We start from the raw sequence: 20534 nt of genomic DNA, 5'->3' as shown, positions 1-20534 counted from the left end.
GGAAAGGATCTTATTAACTTCAAAGAAGCATTAGACAATGAAAAAGCACTCTAAAGACTGAAAGAGCTCAATCAGAAAAGAATCTAAGATTATCAGTTTTATCTTCCTATTGAAATTGTGTTACCCCTTCACTTGGGCTAAACTCTGCTTGAATGGTAAAATGGAAAGTTTCACAGTGAACAAAGACATGAAGAATACATAGTTTTTTTTTCTATACTGACAATTCCATAAACCCAGCAACACTGGGCTGGTGACTGCAGAGGCAGCCCTGCAGTTCTGCCCTTCTGAAAGGGCACCAACACAAGTAACCAAACCTTTAGCAGAACCCTTAAAAGCAAGGTGATGATGAGGAAATTTAAAAGTCAAATGTCCCAAAGAATGAGCACCTGCTTTCCTGTCTACAGAGACATCTCCAGTAACATCTCTGACATTGGGCAGTCAAGAGCGGGAGACAATAACAATTTATGTGATGCCTCTACCATTAATAAAGCCATCAGCATAGAGGTGAGAGCTGAAGTCAGCAGTTCCAAAACTAAATCCCTCTTTAAAACCTATGACAAAAAGGAAAAGAGGTCAGAAGCCCAGAGAGACCCCAGCTGCAGGATGTGGTCACTTGCCAATGTTTAACTAAAGCAATCTGCTCTCACATGGGGGTTCTCTTAGGGCTGAATGGCATTTGGAGGTGAGGGGAAGGCAGTCCCAGGGAAGACAATGAATCATATCTGATCCCTAAAGAGATACAGAGGGACAGCAGAAGTGCAAAAGTGGTTTCTTCAGTCTTTATTCTTGCTTTGTGCAGGCCAGATACAGCTGCAGCCTATGGGGTTCCCTAGCACTCCCTGGAACAACAGCATCTCTGCAAAGAGCAGAGAAGAAAAGCAGGAATCATTAAACCCCAGCCCTAACCTCTGCATATGCAATAATGGCTTCATTCAATAAACAGGATTTTTACAAGTGCTTTGCAATCATCCCTGCAAGATTCCTTGCTGCTATCAGTAGGGGAATGCAATTTTACGTGTCATGAAAACATGGTATTTATAGCTGCATGTAGCAAATAACAACAGTAAGATGCTGATATCAGATAACTAGTATTAATAGCAGAACAATTAGCCTGAAGTCTGGATGAAAAGCCTCAAAAGAAGTGTCTTCAAACACTGCTGCCCTCTCTAATTTCATGTCACACTGTCCTGCCTTGCCCTCACGCAGTGTCCTGCACGAGAACACCTGTGTCTGTCAGCACAAGGGTATCCATCAGACAGGCCCTGTAACTGCATTTGCTAATGCTTCTTTTGACCTCACAGGCTGTGACTGACCAAGTGATATCCCACTTCTGGTGTCACAGAGATCAAACCTGAAATAAAACAATGGAAGAAAGCCTTGGCACGTGGGGTATCACATGGATGAGAACTGAAGGTCACCTGCAGACTCAGTGTTCTGTGACACCAAACCTCAGGCAGTGTGGTGGTGTTGCTGCTCTTCTCTCTGCTGTGTATGTACACCACTGAAATGGTGGAAGACCACCTGTGCAGCTTTTAGCAGCCTGTGAGTGAACATAATTCTGATATTAATTCACTGGGTATTTTTCCTAGTCCATCTCTGTCAGGTATGCACAGCAAAAACATTCCCTCTGCTCATTCCAGGAGTGAATTCTTCCCTTCACCTATGCTGAGGAAAAGGATGAATGCTTATTCTGAACACAGATCACATGTCAATGCTCTATATAAGCACATGGTTAGGCCATACATCAATTAACCACACAGCTTTACAGCAACAAGCAGGCAGACCTATAGATTTTTTATTTGCCCTTGGTATGGAGGACACCTAAAAAAAAAAGCAGAGCCAATGTACCACTGCGCTGCAGAGATCCCTCTGAGAGGCTACTGTAGCCAGGCATGATTTGTAACAGATGTTCTGATGCATATCAGAAGCCAAATTCACCCTAATTTACCTTCAACTTCCACAAGGCAGAGAGGTACCAACACAAAACTCTATCCCTTCCAGTCCTGAGTGGTCCATTCCTCAGGTCTTGATGAGTTGTGGGTCTAAACTGGCTAAAAATACCCTGTGAGGCAGGAAACTGTTCTTCCAATAGCTGATAAACAGCTCTTCTAAGGATGCACTGTTTCCAAACAAATGCATAAAACCCCCTTGAAACAGAAATAGGGCAGGATACATCTCAAAGAAGGGAAGAGACACATGGCATAGGGCCTTAAGATTCCCTGTATTCAGCCAAGTTCCTTTCAGAGTTTTATTCAATATAATAAAAATATTCGTGCATAGCAATTCAAGCACATCCATTCCCACTGAAGGATGTCCAGGCTCTACAGTCAAATTATCATACAGTGATCTGAGTTTTTTCTGTTTGTCCTTAGTAATGTTTTGCTTCTCCAAAGAATCCACAGGGCAGCAAGAAGGAGAGGAGACACCAGGTATTTAGCAGAACTATCATGCCTGTTAGTAGCACAAAAGCTACTCTGCCCCAATTAACACCAGTCAGGGGTTTGTGCCTAACCCTCTTCCTACCACATGCTCTTAGGATCTATCAGTTTACCAGTCCTACAGCATCCTCTCAGTTTCATGGTCACTGAGTTTCATGAGCTAATACTTGTCTCTTTAGAGATATGTGCTTTGATCACACCTGCGAGCTGATTGTCAAAATACTCGATATTTATAGGAAAATTGTATCTACGTGAAGAAAAAGGAAGCAACTTCTACAAATAAACTACTCCTGAAATTTTGATCTTTCAGCTACAGAACTGAAGGCTGAAAAACAGGCATCAGATATCACAAACTGACACAGATAAAATAACTTAGTCAAAAGAGAGTGAGCTTCAGGTACACACTAAGTCCTTTACTAGTGCAAGTGGCAATTTTATCTGAAATTGTAAACGACTATAAAAAGAAAAATAAAAGTCAGGATTTACTAATAGCCTTTCTGAGATTTCATGCAACAAGAAAATGTGCTGAACCTACGTATCCAGAAAAGCGGTATTTAGAAGAGGTGGCTGCAGACTGACAAAGTGACCCAAAATAGTTGAATGGACCTGGAGTCAGAGGCTGTAGGGAAGAACAAATTGAGTGAAAAAACATTGCCCAGTGTGTGCAGGGTCAGAACCCTTGCTTTGTGCAGCATGCCAGTACCATGTTTCTGGGATCATAAACATTTCACAATGAATTTCTATTATCACATGGTGGGCACAGCTAAATCCAGGGCACATCACTCATTCGCCTCACTGGAGGACACAAACAGCTCAGTCTTTCAAGAAGCCTCCCTGGTGACACAGTTGTCTATTCTGTGCTTTGAAGGCTTCATCTCACAACTTAGAAGGCAATGTTCTCCCATTTTAGCAGGGACAAGCTGGAGATTCATGAGAAAAGCTGCTCATACCTCAAAGATCCCCAAAGGAAGGATGGCCTCCAGCCACAGAAGAACACTGCCAATGCAGGATGCCCCACAACCATCCATGTCACCAAACCACATGGTGGAGGGGATCTTTCAGGCACAAAACAACTCTGACAGCAAGATGTGGCTCATCATCAGGCTGAAGTAAAGGCTGAAGATGAGCAGGAATTCTGGCCACAGATAGCCACAAATCCACCAAGCTGAGGTGGAGGTGTGAGGCCAAAGCCAGTGGTGTTTATATCCTTGGATAAGGTGGCACTTGCTATGCTGCCTGGAGGTACTGTGAGCCCACACATCTAGGCTTTGTTAAAGCTCATTCTGGATTAACTGGATAGCTGCCCTCACCACTCAGTCCCAGGGGAAAAAAAAATCCAAAACAGAAAAAAATCAGGGTTACATAGTAAAAATGCTTCTTCAAGATCAAGTTATGAAAAATAAGAACAGCTTAAATGAATTTCTGAATTAGAAGTAATCAATTTGGTAGTGTAATAGAAAAGCTCTTTTGATCTGTTTGGCTTTTTTGTTTCTTGGTTGTTTTTTTTTTTAATTTTGAACCATCCATCCCTCTAAAGCTCTGAACAATTCCTGCATTATCTCAGTAGGCACTGCTGATTCAAAGCAAGGATTAGTCACAAATCTGTGCCACCCCAGAGCCATTAAAACAGCAAGCTGGTGGTTGGGAAAAGGGCATATGCATCTGATAACTAAGATGACCTTTCCTACAAAACTCGTGTTTGATTACCAGTATCTTTTCTGGATATACAGTTTCAGCAGTACACTGTAACATTCCAGTTCTTCCTGAATTGTGGAGACAAAAAATAAGACAATCTTTACCACACCACAACAGCGCTGCTTATGCAGTGCAAAATCATGCAAAATCACTGAAACAATTTTATTCTTCAGAATAATGAAGATGCTTTAATAAACCCTATTAAACCCAAGCATCAGTACCAACCCCAGCATTAAATTGTTGAATATGGAGCAGTTTTCCTATGGGAAATTAATGACCAAAGGAAATATTCTAGCCTTGGTATTTTTATAGCATCCATTAATTTTTAAATGGAGGATGGAGCTATCCAAGATTCAAAATGGTATTCAAAATGTCCTCTACCTTGAAGAAGAAAAGTAACCTGCGTTGGAATACCGTGCCACAGCCCTCTAAAGATGAGACAACACCTGGGTGCAACTGCTGTTGCCGAAGTACATTCATTCAGTCAGGCACCATTCTCCTCAGCAGACATCCTGCCTGTTTTGGTTACGGAACAAAATCATCCTGACCTTTAATCTCACTCCTCTGCTCAGTAGCACTGATGCCCATTGTCTAAGTGTACAGACAGGGGTCCTCAAGCCCTCTGCACGTGCCACAGACCTTGTTCCCTGAGCTCTCCCTGCTCTGTCACCTCAGCTCTGCCCCTCTCTCTCCTACTGGTGGCTGCTTCCAAGTAAACATCCTGTAAACTCAACACCCAAGACAAGAAGCAAAGACAGTTCAGGAGCTATTTACTAGTGACTTATTACCAAGTGCAGCATGACCTGAATAAAATAAAATAAAATAAAATAAAATAAAATAATTAACTGTTATTTTTGTTCCTCTAATTTAGAAAATGAGGGCACAATTTTCCCCAGAAAGCAGATGCCACAGAATTATTAGTCAGTGTTTCCTGCTATTTTGTTCACAGTTTAAACATTCAAATTGGAGTTGCAGTAAGTGTTTGTTGAATGTTTAGCACAGTTAAGCTGTATTTTTCTCTAGAGAAGTATCATTTCAGATGTTACAGTTCACCAACAAATTCTCAATGTCATATTTGTTCAGAGTGGCATTTCTCCTAGGATCTACAACTCCAGAGCTACACTGAAACATAATTAATAATATAACACATCACTGCAGGTCCTCTGCATCTTCCACTTGCAAACAAACTGGTGCTAAACTCTGTCATATCCCAGCAGCACTCTCTTCTCAGCTTCCCTCCCTCCTCACCTCAGCTTCCCTTCCTCCTCATCCTCCCCCTCTAAATTCAGAGACACAGATCTACAGAAAACATGCCAAGATACTTTCTGAAGAGATGTAAAAAGGAGAACAACATTGTGTATTTTCCTCACCCAAAATAAGCTTATGTGCCTTTTATACAGTCCATATGCTTATTTTCTTAACAATTTTTGAAACTCCCATACTGATACCAGACACGAACAAGCCATAATATTCCTTCCTCAGTTTGAGGGCTATTACCCCCTAAGGATTTCGCTCCTCTGAACATTTCCAGAACATCTCCAGCCTCTCCCAAGTTCAGCAGTGGCTGTGCTGGCACTGTGCAAACACATCTCGCAACACCACTGAGCTGTTTTTAGCTCCCATGCTGCCTGAGGCTGAGCATCTTCCCCCTCATCACATCCCATTTAGTGATGAGCCATCTATCTTCATGCTTCTGAATGCTACATTCTCTCTTAGGAGATGGAGCCTTAAAAAGACATGCTCCAACAAAAGAGCATGTCTCTATGTGTTCTGCTGTCGAGGCCTTTGCCCCAAAACCAGAACGAGGTCTCACCCTGCACCTCTTTTTGTTCAGTTGTATAAATAGACTGGTGTGACGGTGTTCGCAGGTATGAGGGAAGAGACGAGGATCTGACTCCATGTTTCAGAAGGCTTCATTTATTATTTTAGATACATGTAATACTAAAACTATACTAAAAGAATAGAAGAAAGGATTTCATCAGAAGGCTGGCTAAGAATAGAAAAAGAAAGAATAACAAAAGCTTGTGTCTCGGACAGAGGGTCTGAGCCAGCTGACTGTGATTGGGCATTAATTAGAAACTACCACAGGAGACCAATCACAGATCCACCTGTTGCATTACACAGCAGCAGATAATCATTGTTTACATTTTGTTCCTGAGGCCTCAGCTTCTGAGGAGAAAAAATCCTAAGGAAAGAATTTTTCAGAAAATATCATGGCTACAGACTGGACCTGCTGTCTTGCTGAAGCAGCTCAGACTGGCACAGGAGGAGTGAAGCCAGATCCCCCTGCCAGCTCCTGGTAAGGCATCTGAACAAATATCCCCATTTTGGGAACAGCTTAACTTCAGATGGTAATTATGTTCCACTTTTGAGGGCTTTTCTAAGCCTGAAGGCTGGACTGCCTCTCCTGCCACAGCCCCAGCCAAGGGATCTGCTGCCATCCACACATCAAATGTGACTCCTGTCAGATGGCAGCTCGGGCTGCTTCTCAGCCTCGCGTCTCCTCCCTATGGAACACCGACACTGGGAAGTCTGAACAAGGAAACTGGGATTACGGGAGGCATCCTTTGCCCCAGAGACAGCACTGCCAGCTGTTATCTCTGCTCTCCAGTTCTCAGGAATAGAGCAGTAACAAATGCACTCAATCCTACACTGAAAGGCAGCCATACAGAAAGGCCTGGGCTGGAAATCCCAGCTTTTTGATGGCTTTAATCAAATGCAACAGCACTGGGAGGAGAGGTGAGAGTGAGCATGTGGTGAGAATGAGGAGGTAGTGAGCCATTCAAATTAAAATTGATTTTTTAAATTTGCTTTGATTCACCTCTAATCTTACATGCTTTTTCCTAAATTCTGAAAAGGTACAGAAATGAGGCCAAGATACAGGAAAAAAAAAATTAACCATTCCCTCTCAAAATATATACCTAGAAAAAAATGCATAGTTAATATTTCTAGTAAGGAATAATCAAGCCATTAAGCCATAAAAAGCTTCATTTAAAAAAAAAAGGTGAATCCCTAAATCTCATCTTTCAGTTCTTCCAGAGTATTTATTTAATTTTAGGCAATAGAATTTCAGGTTCTAGGTTTTACAAAAATCTATAGAACAAGCAACTTTTAAAATCATTAAGGTGTGAAGTTTTAATTGACTTTTTTGGTTGTCAGAATCATGAGGTGGATATCACTTCATGTGGATGTGCAAAATTGATCAGCTGGATAAATTTGCTCAGCTTTCTTCTATGTTCTGTAGACCACCAACTGCTACTAAAGAGGCTTCCAGCTTTCTTCCTTCTCCCTTCATATGACAAAATTTACCTCTCTACAATGGCTGGATTGTTAACCAGTCACTTAATTAACACAATGACTATACAGCTGAATGTCTCATTACATCCCTTCAAGATAACTAAGTTTCTGTAACAACATTCAATTTCCATGCTAAGATGTGTGAATTATTATAGTTGACTCAGCCCAAGAAATTGCATCTCCTCAAATGAGATTACAGCAAGTAAGTTTCCATTTGGAATTATTTTAATACTCAGTAAAGCAAAATGAATCAGTATAACAATATTAATATCATAATAATCTTAATTTTTTTTTTTTTTTTGCTTAAAAACTTGCTAGAATAGAACACACTGAGTGTCTTGGGAAATCTGTTCAAGAAACACATCCAATTTATTCTGTTTTACTTTGGAGTGTTACTTCCAGCTACCTGTAACTAATGAGAATCCAGAAGGAGAGAAGGCACATAAAAGTGAGTTACTCATTAATAAAAGGAACTGCATGGACAGCATGTACTCTCTCTTCAAACTGTAAATAATAAAACTACCAATTCAGAACAGAAAATGCCAGCATTGCCTTTTCAGTGATGCTTTCTCCTTATGATAAACACCTTCTATGTTCAAGTGGAGACCTTCCAATCACATCAATGATAGGTTGTTTCCATTAGAAATTGGCTGAGAATTATTTTTATTCAATTTAATTCTTTCCACAATTCTAGCTTTTCCAGCAAACAAATGCAAGTTCAAGGGGAAAGAAAACAAATATTCCTCCAACTCTCACACACTCATCTTTTTAAGCTTTTTTAAGCTCTCTGAGGTAAACAGCAAGCACTTTTAGTGACAGTTTCTGAGTAATGATAGGGAAAAGAGGGGAAGTGGTTGAAAGCACCACTGGCTTCTTAATGCCAACTCTTTTATGTTACTCAGGGAACACATGTTCAATCACTGCTTATGAAACAGCTTTGACAACATGGAGAGGAGCTTTTTGCTTGATGTTCGCTTAAATGAAACTCCATCTATTGTAGAAGCAATTGCTTATAGTTTACTTTTTGGCGTGGTTCTTTAGTATTTTCTTGTTAAACAGAAGCAACTCACAGTCTTAATAATAGATTAGTCAGTGGCTGTCTTCTCTGGAGCCTCTGTTACCGAGAGGCTTCACTGCAATCCAGCTCTTCTGGGAAGAAATTTAGAGAAAATATCAGAAGGGTGGTAACAACAGAATTTCTAACACCTGACCTTTCCAAGAAGAAAAACAAGTGAGACACATTAGAAGACCCCATCCCCACTTAGGAACCTTTATTTTGAAGTCACACCATTGCATATGATGCCTGGTCCCAAGAAAGCAATAGGCTCAGTGTTTCATTTCTGAACACAAGAACATAACTATCACATTAAAGCTTTAGCAAAACATGTTTACAGAAGTCCCTGCATTTTTATTATACTGTATTGTGCCTTGGAGAAAGCTTTTCAACAGTGAACAAAGGCTGCAGCAGACTTAATTAGACTTGAAGCCTGAAATAGATCACATGTCGTACACTTAGAAATTGTTTTACAACACTGAATTTAACCATATCTAAGGCAGACTGTATTAGCAAGATATTTTAAGGCAGGGACTGCAAACCACTATGCTGTTGTTAGCATCTGTTATTTCTTATTAAAGGTACTGTCAACCGGCCTTCTTTCAGTCTGTTAAATAGCATTCCTCTTCCCTGTTATGTTTTTCATGCATAGATGGTTAACAAAGGCTTCACAGCAACTTTTCAGAGGCTCAGCTTTGAGCTTGGAATGACAGGGTCATGGGACAACTCTGAACAGGGCTCAGGAGTCTCTGGTCCAGCACCAAGGTCAGATGAGACTGTGCTCCCTTGGGGCTGGAACTCCCCAGAGCAGACCAGGCACAGCCACTGTGGGCAGCCCACACCTCTGCCTCCTTGGATTCTTTCCCTTGTGCAGCATCTGAACCTCTCTGGCTTCCTCCTCCCTCCCCGTGGTACCAGGGGCTGCTGTCAGCACCTCCAGAGCCATCTTCTTCCAGACTGAGCCAGCCCATCCCTCAGCCTTTCCTCATGGGGCAGCTGCTCCAGCAATGACCATTATGCTTTTGATACTCTAGAAAATGGCTCCTTCCCTGGAGGACAGTGCATCCTGTTTTGCAAGGAAGCAGGAGAGGTGAACTACACTGACACACTCCACAACATCATCTGACTCCCTGTGTCCAGGGAACCACAATGCTGTGTCCAAGCCTGGCTCTGCTACAGGCAGGGTTGCAGCTAAATCAGTGTCTTCCCATCATAAGTTGTCTCTGTGGCAGCATCCCATCCATCCTCTGGAAGAAATAGCAACAATTGCAGACCTCTGCCCTGCTCCTCAGTTTCCTTTTTTTTTTTTCCAGAGCAGTATATAATGCCAATCCTCAAACTTTCTATTCATACAAACAGCAGAAAAACTTCAGCACTCCCACTGTACTGTGGACTAAAATCAAGATGAAGTGCCATATCATTGCTTAACACTTTTTGTGTCATCTGCCAAAGCAAACAATGCTATTCACAACTGGCTAAGCCCTGAGAAATAAATATACTTCAAACAAACCATATCCTTCTACTTGGTACTATGGGGAAATTCTAGTTCAAACACTATTTTCAGAACCGCTTGTCCACTCAGAGACAGAATTTCTAGGCATCATCTTCCCATCCTCTGCTTCCTTTAGTCCTCTTACCCAACCAAACCTCATCCACATGAGATGGAAGAGACATAACAAGGTATACTTCCAGGACAAATCTTACCAACACTATTTAATGGTGTTAATTAAGGACTTAATTAAGGACTATAAAATCCACCTTTGTAGATAGAAATTGCTTATGAACAAAGCATACCATGTATTGCCCAGGAACTAAAGCTATTTTTGATGAGGAAGAGGAAGGGTACAAAATCATCTCAATGACAATCTCTTTGTCATTACTCAGTGAAATACCACAGAGCACTTTCATCAGTTAGTATGAAATATTTAAGAGCTGCCAATGCTTCTGCATCTGTCTGAGCTAGACCAAGGTACCTTGTAATGAAGAAGACATAAAATATCGATGGCTCGGCTAAAGGATACAAATGACGCAAGATTCCAAGGTAGGCAAAATAAAATTTAAAAGGGATGTTGAGCCTGAGCAAAGGGCAGTACTTTATACAGACAGAACACCAAGTTGTATGGTGTTGAACGCTGCAGATCTTCCAAGGGCATTTCAGTTCCAAAGCTGCATTACTAATCACAGTTCCAGGTTGCTCAGGAGCCTATGGACAAACTTCCGGATTTCCAACAGAATGTTGTTCCAACAGATTGGTTGCAAAGGTAATTGAAAAAGGCTAAAATAAAAGGCCACCCATTTGTCCATGGGGGCTGGAAAGCAGTATAAATTATTCCCTCTGTTCTGCCTCAGCAGGTGCTCAGAATGGCAAGCATAAACATCACTGTGTACTGTAAACCCAGTTCACCTTCCTCTGTTGGATGGAATAGTCAACAGGATGGGGAAAGACAACAGAGACAGCTTTGCCATTTTATATGTGTAGTAAATACTGCTTAATCTGTAGATTAAAAGAAGAAGCAGCAAAAAGAAAAAAGCAAGTGCTCCCTGATCTGCAACTGTTCTTCTGGGATCTTCCTAGGGACACAGAAAATGGAATATTTTTCATTCAGAGCTGCATCCTTGCAGCACAACCCAGCATAGAAACTGCCCCTACCTCTGGTTTCAGCATGGAAAGATGTGTGCCACATACCAAAGCAAAGACATGCACAAAACCTCTGCCGCATATATTCAGTGCTTTTTGTGTTCTGGGAAGCAGCTGAAATCCTCCTGTCAAAGTGCTTCAGCCTGGGTGGACCTGGCCAGAGCTCCACATCCCAAGGCTGCTCAAGGTCTGTTTCCCCATGTACAGTGCAAACTTGACCATGGTAAAATCATCACCTCCCTTTGCTGATTGTCTTTTTTTTTTTTGGCTGCAGTCAGAGACGCTGCCTCAGCCACAGCTAAATCATGCAAAGGACTCCTGCTGCCAGCCCACCCCAGCCCTCCCCCTGGTCTCCCTCTGTGCAGCATGTCACTGCCCTTCTCTGCCCTGCCAAGGTAAGGGCACAAGTTCGCACATCCTACCCAATCCTTCCCCACAGCACAAGTTAAACACTTCCACTGGCAGGGTTTCCAGATCCATCCCTTGGATGCATTTGAAGTGAAGCAGACTGGGTAGCACCTACATACGACTACATCCCACGTTTCTGGGAGCGATGCAACCACTGGTGAGAAACTGCTGTGGGAGTTGTCTCTGACACCAGCTGGGAGGCACCCAGCCCAGGCTGTGGGGTGGCAGCTACCTGGAGCACAGGGAGAGAGCTGTGTGGGGCTGCCAGGTCAGGTCCTTGCAGCAGGGAAGGACGTTTGGCCAGCTGCAAGGGGATGAGGCAGGGCAAGACCCCATATAAGTGTTTGTGCTTGTTCCCAGAAAAAAAGACATCACTGTGCACCTTGTCCTTCCTCTTGCTAATAACTAATGAGAATAAAGTCAAATGGAATTGCTATACAAACATGGTGGTGTTCTATCTTTAGTGGGGAATGAAGGCTTTAATGTATACAAATTAATGTAAAAGATATAGAGGAGAGCTTTGTGCAACGTAAATACAGAAAAATATTTTCAAAGAAATCAACATTATCCGGTGAGCACTTTATTAAATTAATTTCACTTATATATGCACATTCAGAGAGCAAGGCCAGTTGAAACAATTTCTAAAACAGGACAAAAGCTAGCAAATCAACTTAATACACTATTAAATCTTTCTAAAGAAAAAAAAATTGAAATTTTTAAAAAAATCAACCAAATCAAACCACCTCAAAAAAACCTACCCACAGTAATTTTACAGGGAGATAATGAAAGAGAAACAATACACAAGTATTGTCATGCTATTAATGTTGGCAAGACAAGAAAGGAGAAAATGGGCAATTACCCGTAAGTACAGCTCCTCAGTTGTGTAACAAAACAAATAATCAGAACAAAAACCACCACTTAAAAGTCAATAAAAGCACATGTATTCATGAAGGTCTTGCTAGATAAACTCACAACACCTTTTCATATTTCTCCTCCATTATCCTTCTCATGAAACAGGGAGAGTTACAGTATCCTGCTGTGCAGAAAAAGCAGAAGAGGATGTTCAGATGTAGCCTTAACCAGAAGAAACAGCAGTGGCAGTAGAAAGCAAATTAAAGTCTAATCAAAACCTTGTAAGCAATTGAGAGAAACTGATTGTAGAAGAAGCTAGGTTTTATTGTGACCACAGTAATCGATGTTTGCACTGAGTCCAGAAAACAAAGAAAATTATTGCACCGCCGGCTATCAACCCTGTATCAAGAAGTATTAAATTATGGACAAGGAAAGGAAAACATCAGCTTATGAAGTCGAGGAATGACAGTGTTTGTATTCATATCTCATTATCAGAAACATCTCAGACCTATTGAGCTTATTTTGAGACGACTACAGAGGAAAAAAGGCCCGATCAGAACTTCCACAACTGTGCACTCCCATGAAGCAAAGAAATTGAAAAATATAATCACCAAGCCTTGAGCAGCTGAAGTTATAAAGCTCAGCATCCTGTGAAGCACCCACACAAATTTTCTGATATCTATTAAGCTGAATGCTTGCTACAGCGCTTCCTTCAATGGGGGCATCAACCTCATCTCCCTGGCCACCAGAAGCCTTGAGGTTTGTAAAATTTCATCACTTTGAAATCTCTGCTCTTCAGCTTATATTGGCAGAAATTAATCCCCAAGGGTAAACAAAATACACCAAGGCAATGAGGGGAGCTATCAGTCAGACAGCATTATTATTGTTTCAGCTTCCTTAGGACATTATTATTGTTTCCTTAGGAAACCAGGCTGAAATTAATATAGTCAGGGCAGAAGGGAAGAAATAACAAACATAAGTCTAAAATGGGAAAAACTTCTAAAACCAGAATTTTTAAATCAAGTACAGAAGACATTATTTCACGTGAGGAAAGCCAGATTTGGGAGCTTTTCACAAACAGATCACCATTTCTGACTTTCTAGGATTTCTGCTAAGCCACACTCTTAGGCTGCAATGAAAATCTGGATGATCCCCTTGTAAAAACGCAAACGCCAGAATCTTAATCCATTCTAACACAGATGTTTGACTGTCTAAATACTTCTACCAGACAAGATCACTTGGATTTATTTTTGTAATTCTCCCCTTTCAGTGGTGGGGATGATCCTATGGGTCTGAGTGGCCAGTCTGGATGCCACAGAGTGCAAAAAATCCATCCAAAATCCTGAATTGTTCCGCTGCTCACAAAACTATTTGAGAGAACGAGGTGCACCCTAGGGAGAAGCTGCAATGCAGAGAGGCTCTTTGGACATCAAGAAGTGGAGAGAACACACTACCAATTTCCCTCACTTCCCCCCCAAAGCCATTCAAGAGGAAGCCACGCCCAGACAACTGAGTGTGGTCCTGAGGCATCTTCACCAGGAGGAGAAATCAACAAAGTACAGCAAAAAGGCCAGCAGGAGTTCAGGAACATATGATCTTGAGCTGGTGGAGATAACTATACAAAATGATTCCTCACAGATTGTCCACCCCAGGTTTTAGGAACTGAAGGAAACAGTTACATTCTGAAAGGCTCATTAAAAACCCTCATCAGTATACTAACAGAAAATATTATTTGTTAACAGGATAGTCAGTGAATGGACACAAGGGAACAGTTTTGCACTTTCAGACAGATTAACAATATGACCTGACTGAGTTTCTCTGCATTTCATGACTTGCATCAATATTTTTTAAATTTGTCATTAATTTCAAGTTCATGCATATTTTTATAGCATACTGATGTGTTATGCTGTTTTGCCTTAATTCGTAACTGTCATGACACATCTAATTTAAAAGAAAAGAAAAAGAAAAAAAAGAAAAGAGACTGGTCTCTGTTCCAACAGGATGTATTACAAAATCAAGGTACAGAACTAAACCTTCACTCTAATAGTACACTAAAGTGTGTGCTTTTAGAAGTTATGTGAGTATTTATGGTTAAGTTTCAAATTATCTCACTTAAATTTGTAAGTATTTGCTATCAACCACAATGTTATATTTCAAAACCATCCTGGCATGCACATTCAAGTTCAAAACTTAAAAGAGAATATTATAAGTTAAAACAAAAAGCTCAATAACTCAGACCATTCTCATCCCCATGACTTCTTCGGTCAGAAAAGATAAACAAAGTGTCATTGTCTTCCCTTCAGCTGTTTTTAAGGTCTCTGTTCTGATAAAATTTTTATCAAGATTTTTTTTTTCCTAAATACAGAAGGTGATGAAGTTATACTGTGTAAGTCAATATGCCCTGAGTATTTCCACATTAACCAATCCTAACCACAATGCCCCCAAAGGTAATTTTATCCTTTGCTTCAGGAATTTTTAATACTCTTTTATTTCTCCCTTTGTTAAAAACACTTGCCTGCTCTGCAGAGTCCAAAAATAACTTCAACAACTGCTAAGAAGCATCATTTATAACTGGATTAAGAAACAATTCTCTTACAGTCAACATTCTGTGGCAATCAGAAAGAAAAAAAATTTCCTGCCTTGCATGTGATCTAAATACAAGGACATTCCTTGCAAACACAGAAAGCTGAAAGTCAGTGATGTATTTTAACTGGTCTTCTAGGAATATATTTTGCATCCACAAACTACATGTCAGTTGTTCATTATCGTGTCCGTGCAACTTAAATTATGGACTTCATGCACAACGTTATCTTTCAAATGTGTGTTTTAATATACCTAAGCAGTAAATTACTCTCTAGCCTTCGTGTTGTCACCACTGATTAATTTGACCATATAAACATAATTTCAGGAAGGAGACGTGCTTAAAAACCGCACCTGGCGCACTTCCGATTGCTTTTCTGCCGGAGAAAAAGTCATTTCAGTTTTCCTCCCGATTAGAGGCAAACTATGTATGGCACCGATTAGCGGTTTTCCCGAAAGGTTAATAATACCTGGCGCTAAGGAACATTAAACCGGGTCAGTCCGGAAGCATCCAGGGCAGGGAGGCACAGGCAGATCGCCCGTGACCTATCCCGAGGAACGCCTGGGACGCGCTGGTCGGACAGGGGACATTACGTCCCCAGGACCACCCTCCCCAGCAGCTTCGCCGCTCCTCGCCCGCCCTCTGCTCCAAACTTCTCCCCGTTCCCTTCGATGCCCGAAGGGCTGCCCAGGGCCGGGAGGGACGCGCTCGGTACCTGGGCACTCCGCGTCGCCGGGAACGCTCCGGTTTGCGGGCGGCCCCTCTCGCGACCCCACCGCTCCTGCGGGATGTTCCCGGCCGGCAGCCGGCCCCGGCGGCGACCCAGCGCCGGCAGCCACGGCCCGGGCGGAGCGGGACCCCGCCTGCGCCTCTCGCCCCCCGCCCGGCCCCGGCTTCCCGCGCCCGCCGCCGCCGCCCTCACCCGGCGCCGCAGGTCCCTGCCCTCGGATGGCGCTGCGCCGGAGCGGCGGCCGTGCCCGGGGGCGGCGGGCTCCGCGGGACGTGGTGCCGGGGTGCCGCGCCGGGAGGCGGCGGGAAGCCGTGCCCGCCCCCCGCAGCCCGTCCCGGCGGGAGCAGCGGGGGGGCCGGGCCCCGGGGGCCGCCAGGCCCGGAGGTGGCCGGCGTGGGGCACCATTCCCCAAAGCACCGAGCGGGGCTGGCTCCGGCTGCCGCTGCCGCCGGGAGAGGAGACCGGGCTGGGACAGCCCGGCAGCCGGCGCGGAGGGACGCACCTGCCGAGGGTCCCTGTCCCCCGCGGCCCTCACAGCGCACACGGCTGTCCCGCTGCTAACTGATATGGGGGAAAGAGCGGGTCCCGGTGCCCTGAAAACAATGGGGAAAACAGCTCTTACCTGGAGCTTTGCTGACTTTACTCCTTTTTCTTTCTCCTCTTTTTGGCTGCAGTCCCTCCAACTGCACCAGCAAAATGACACAGGACATCCTCCCACTCCTGCCCGACGCAAGCAGCGAGCGTGTGACAAAAAGTTGGCACCTGGATGTAGCCATATGTGACCCTTTTTGGCTGCGAGCCTCGTTACGGCGCACAGGGAGAGGCCGTGGTGCAGCTGCACGCCTCTGTCAAGGTTGCTGGCCTCTGGGACATGCCTTGATGCAGGAGTTTGGAAAAACCCAGCCTTGGCCTGGAATCAGCAGTCTTTGCTGTTTTCCGCTTAAAATGGTGCCCTGTGAAGAGTGCTGCAAGTTCTCTGTCTTAAAGACTGTGTTCAGTGGAAACACAAAATTAACATCTTCAGGCATATTCTACCATATTGTACCAAAGTGGCTTTGAAAGCTTTTTAAAAGATCTAGATTTTGAGCATAGCATAGATTTTTTTTTTTTAATTGTACCAAAAGGACTCTAGATTATCTATTTTGAAATCACTTTAAACAGTTTTGAAAATCACACTACCATCTATCAATCTATATACATATACATATGAGACTTCATCCAGCTGTTTCCCTATATCCAGTCAGAGCCAAATGAAAAGAGAATCTGCACAGAGATTTTTCATTTATACTCAGAAACTTTCCATTTATATTCTGAGAACTGGACAAATGCAGACAAAGGTGGGTATCTTACCTGTGCTTTTCAGTGTTTACACTATAAACCATGTCAAGCTTTTTATCATCTTTATTTATGATAACAAATAAAGAGAAACAGAGGATTAGAATTTCATTCCATTTTGAAAATGAGGTTGGCTTTAATGAACCTAAAATCCCTTGGTTTTATTTCTTACATATTTCTGGCGTGACCTAGAATACTTAGGATCTATTTTTAACATTATTTAAGCCATGTTGTTAAAGTAATCCTATTTACAATGGGAACTCTAAGCACCAAATAACTCAGGTGATGGCTTAGAATTGGTTGATTATGTTGCATTTTTATCAGATCTTTCCAAATGTCCTCATAAAGTACAAGAGCTGTAGTTTGGAGTCCTGCCAATACTCCCTCTAAAATATTTTTCTTAGAATATAATTTGCTGTATCTTCTTTAATGATTAGTTTCTTTGCAATTTATTTCATTATTTGGGCAGATGGCTTGATTTCTCAAAAAAACCTCTTATGACTACTATTTTTAGCTTAATGACAAAAATAACTGGTAGGTGTCTTTCCTTTTCCAGGTTATAAGGAAGGTTTATTCAGAAGAATGATTCTGCAGTTATTCTCTCACAAAGTTAGTATTTGTGCTATAGATTTACATTCAGCAGAAACTGAAATCCAGTGTGCTGGTCACCTTCAGGGCTTTGTTTATGTGAGAACACGTGAGCTAAGGAGAACACACAGCAGATATTGGTGCCAAGGTCCTGTCCTGCACTTAGCATGGTAACATGGAGGCCTTGACATCCTTCTAGCCCACCTGTATCTCTTCTGAGGGAGAACCCAAGCCATGTATTCCTTCAGGCTGAGGCAGTGGTAGGAGTTGTGAGGTAGCAGGAGATGCTCCTCACCTTTCCCGATGCGGCTGGCAGATGCTGTGTGCAGGTGGGACGCCGTGCATGGGGTTTGGAGTGGAGCCCTGCAGACACCTGCTCTGAATCAGATCCAACACCAACGCCTGGAGGAGCCACTGATGCCTAAAAAATGAGATGATTATTCCATGACAACAAGTTCTTCAGGGATGTGTGTGTCCCCAGTGTGGCACTGAGAGAAAAATCCTTTCTGCAAAGGAGTGAATCAGATACCTTAGTGGTGTTCAGCAGCGGAAAACTGCTTTGAAGCAGCTGGGATCAACTTATTTTCTGCTGTGGGCATGCCTTGACAGAAATGTGGAGCTTCCCTACTTAGTGCCACAACTGGGTATCTCTTTCATTTCTTTATTATAAACTGATATTTCTTTATTTTAATTTCTCCTTTCTTGTAGGAAAATCAATGTCACTTGAAAAAGAGGTTTTGTATTTGTAAGTCTTGCTGAGAATATTTTCATATTGTAGCCCTGTGCAATTTCTGTATTTTCAAATATCTGCCGGATTAGGAAAAAATCATAGTGTACTTTAATCATAATCATGCCAAATGTATCTTTCTTTATATTATATTGTACTTATTGTTGGGAGTTTCAGATTCCCAAAGACAATTCTAATGAACTCAATTGCTGTCACAGGAAACAAACCAGTGAGGAAAATGTTGTAGATGACTGTGCTGAATTCCAGTTGTGAAATTTATGAAGGAGATTATGGTTTACTGTGGTGCCAAGGAGACAGGGAACGAAGTCAGTGGCCCAGATCCTTGCTGGTCCTGTGACCATGTTCATGTTCCACTTGGCATCTAAAATTTTAAAGATAAACAGGACATAAGTAAAGTAAAAATGAAACAAAAACAAAATTCAGACTTCTGTGACTGTTTTGCTCTCTGCAGTTGGCACTGGCAGTACCGCCAGGAGGGGAAGGGGATTACACCTGGGGAGCAGTGGGGAGCTGCAGGGGCACCATCCTTCTCTGTAGGCCACCTCACTGGCTGGGCCATGCAGAAAACTTCCTGCCCTTCCCTGGGACAGAGCTTTGCTGAGTTGGGTTTTAGTAGGATCTGAGCAGCTGTGGTACTGGATGTAGCAATGTATCAATGAAGCTGCCCTTTAAGCTGGAGACAGAATCTTGCCATAGTAAGGGCTTCTAAACTCTCTCCCTTCTGCTAGAGAACTGATTTTAGAAAGCTGACATTTTGGACTCCTTAAAAGCATCAACTTAAGAGGTGCAAAATAAATCAATATTCCTTTAGGAAAAAAAAAAAAAAGAGAAAGATTCTTAGATAAATGAGATGACAAATAGAAGAGATTTTAAATAGAAGAGGTTTTATCTGAAGGTAAAAGACATTTTTCCAGATGCGGAAATCATATGCAAGCAAGGAAGCTTACACAGATCCTAAACCTAAACCAATTAGGCTTAAAAATATAAATGAAGAGTTTGTAGAACAACTTGCTAAAGGCAAGTATAAAAGGTACTCATAAAACCTTAGACCACAAGAACTAGGAAGTTCTGCAGAGCTGAGGGATTACCAAGAAGTAGAAGGACCACAAAAAAGGCTGTGAAAGAGATGCTAATGTAACTCTTTCTTTGCAGTTTCTCTACCAAAGAGCTTGGAGACATTCACATCCATCCACTTTCTTTATAAAAATCAGATCTGCTGAGTTTTCCCATATTGAATGGCTGGAAGGAGGAAAAAAAAGCTCATATAAAGAAAACGGATAATAAAACCAGCTTGCCTGAGTCCTATTCACCTGTAAGTATCTTGAGAGGTCAGGTATTGAACAACTGTCTCACTAAGTTTGAGGTAAATTTGCCATTCAAATACTTTTTGAACTCAGCCAAATAGAAAAGTATAAAATCTTGAGAAGGGCTCCAGAGGGTATTTGTATTTGAGATAAAACACTTAAAAAGAACCTAAAATATAGTATCACTTGGCATATGAATAACTCTGAACAAATACCATCCTGGCCTGTATCAGCAATAGTGTGGCCAGCAGCACCAGGGCATTGATTGTCTCCCTGTACTCAGCAGTGGTGAGGCCACACCTCAAATTCTGTGTTCAGTTCTGGGCCCCTCACTGCAAGAAAGACATTGAGATGCTGGACTGTGTCCAGAAAAGGGCAATAGAGCTGGTAAAATTCTGGAGCACAAGTCCTGTGAGGAGTAGCTGAAGGAGCTGGAGTTGTTCAGCCTGGAGAAAAGGATGCTCAGGGGGACCTTAGAATTCTCTACAACTGCCTGAAAGGAGGGTGTAGCCGGGTGGAGTTCGATCTGTTCTCCCAGGTAACAAGCAGTAGAGCGAGAGGAAATGGTCTCAAGCTGCACCAGTAAGATTTAGATTGGACATCAGGAAAACTTTCTTCACCATTGGAAGAAGCTGCCCAGGGAAGTGGTTGTGTCCCCACCCCTTGGAGGTGTTTAGAAGATGTGTAGAAGTGGTGCATAGGGACACAGTTTAGTGGTGCACTTGGCAGGGCTGAGTTAATGGCTGAACTCGATGATCTCAAAGGTCTTTTCCAACCTAAATGATTCTGTGATCCTATTGTATGATTCTATTGTATAATTCTTATGAGGAAGCTGTGCATCCTCCCATCTCCTGGAGGCTTCATCA

At 42.4% G+C, this 20534-nt stretch overlaps 1 protein-coding gene across 3 annotated transcripts in view; it reads right to left on the bottom strand.

The window, feature by feature from the left end:
* PKIB (cAMP-dependent protein kinase inhibitor beta) overlaps positions 1 to 16491 on the bottom strand; it is a 54281-nt gene extending 37790 nt beyond the window's left edge. The window contains exon 1 of one of the 3 annotated variants that reach the window (XM_054629824.2): positions 16316 to 16491. The gene's annotated coding sequence lies outside the window, so the exon portion shown is untranslated. Of the gene's footprint in view, positions 1 to 15678; positions 15851 to 15885; positions 16045 to 16315 lie in introns of those variants that run through there. The other 2 variants (XM_054629823.2, XM_054629826.2) reach the window with 2 other exon arrangements.
* Between the last annotated feature and the right edge of the window lie 4043 nt (positions 16492 to 20534).

The sequence above is a fragment of the Agelaius phoeniceus genome, chromosome 3, assembly GCF_051311805.1.
Source record: "Agelaius phoeniceus isolate bAgePho1 chromosome 3, bAgePho1.hap1, whole genome shotgun sequence".
NCBI classification, from domain to species: Eukaryota; Metazoa; Chordata; class Aves; order Passeriformes; family Icteridae; genus Agelaius; species Agelaius phoeniceus.
The sequence above is the reverse complement of the archived record's forward strand: the minus strand, read 5'-3'. Positions and strand labels throughout refer to the sequence as shown.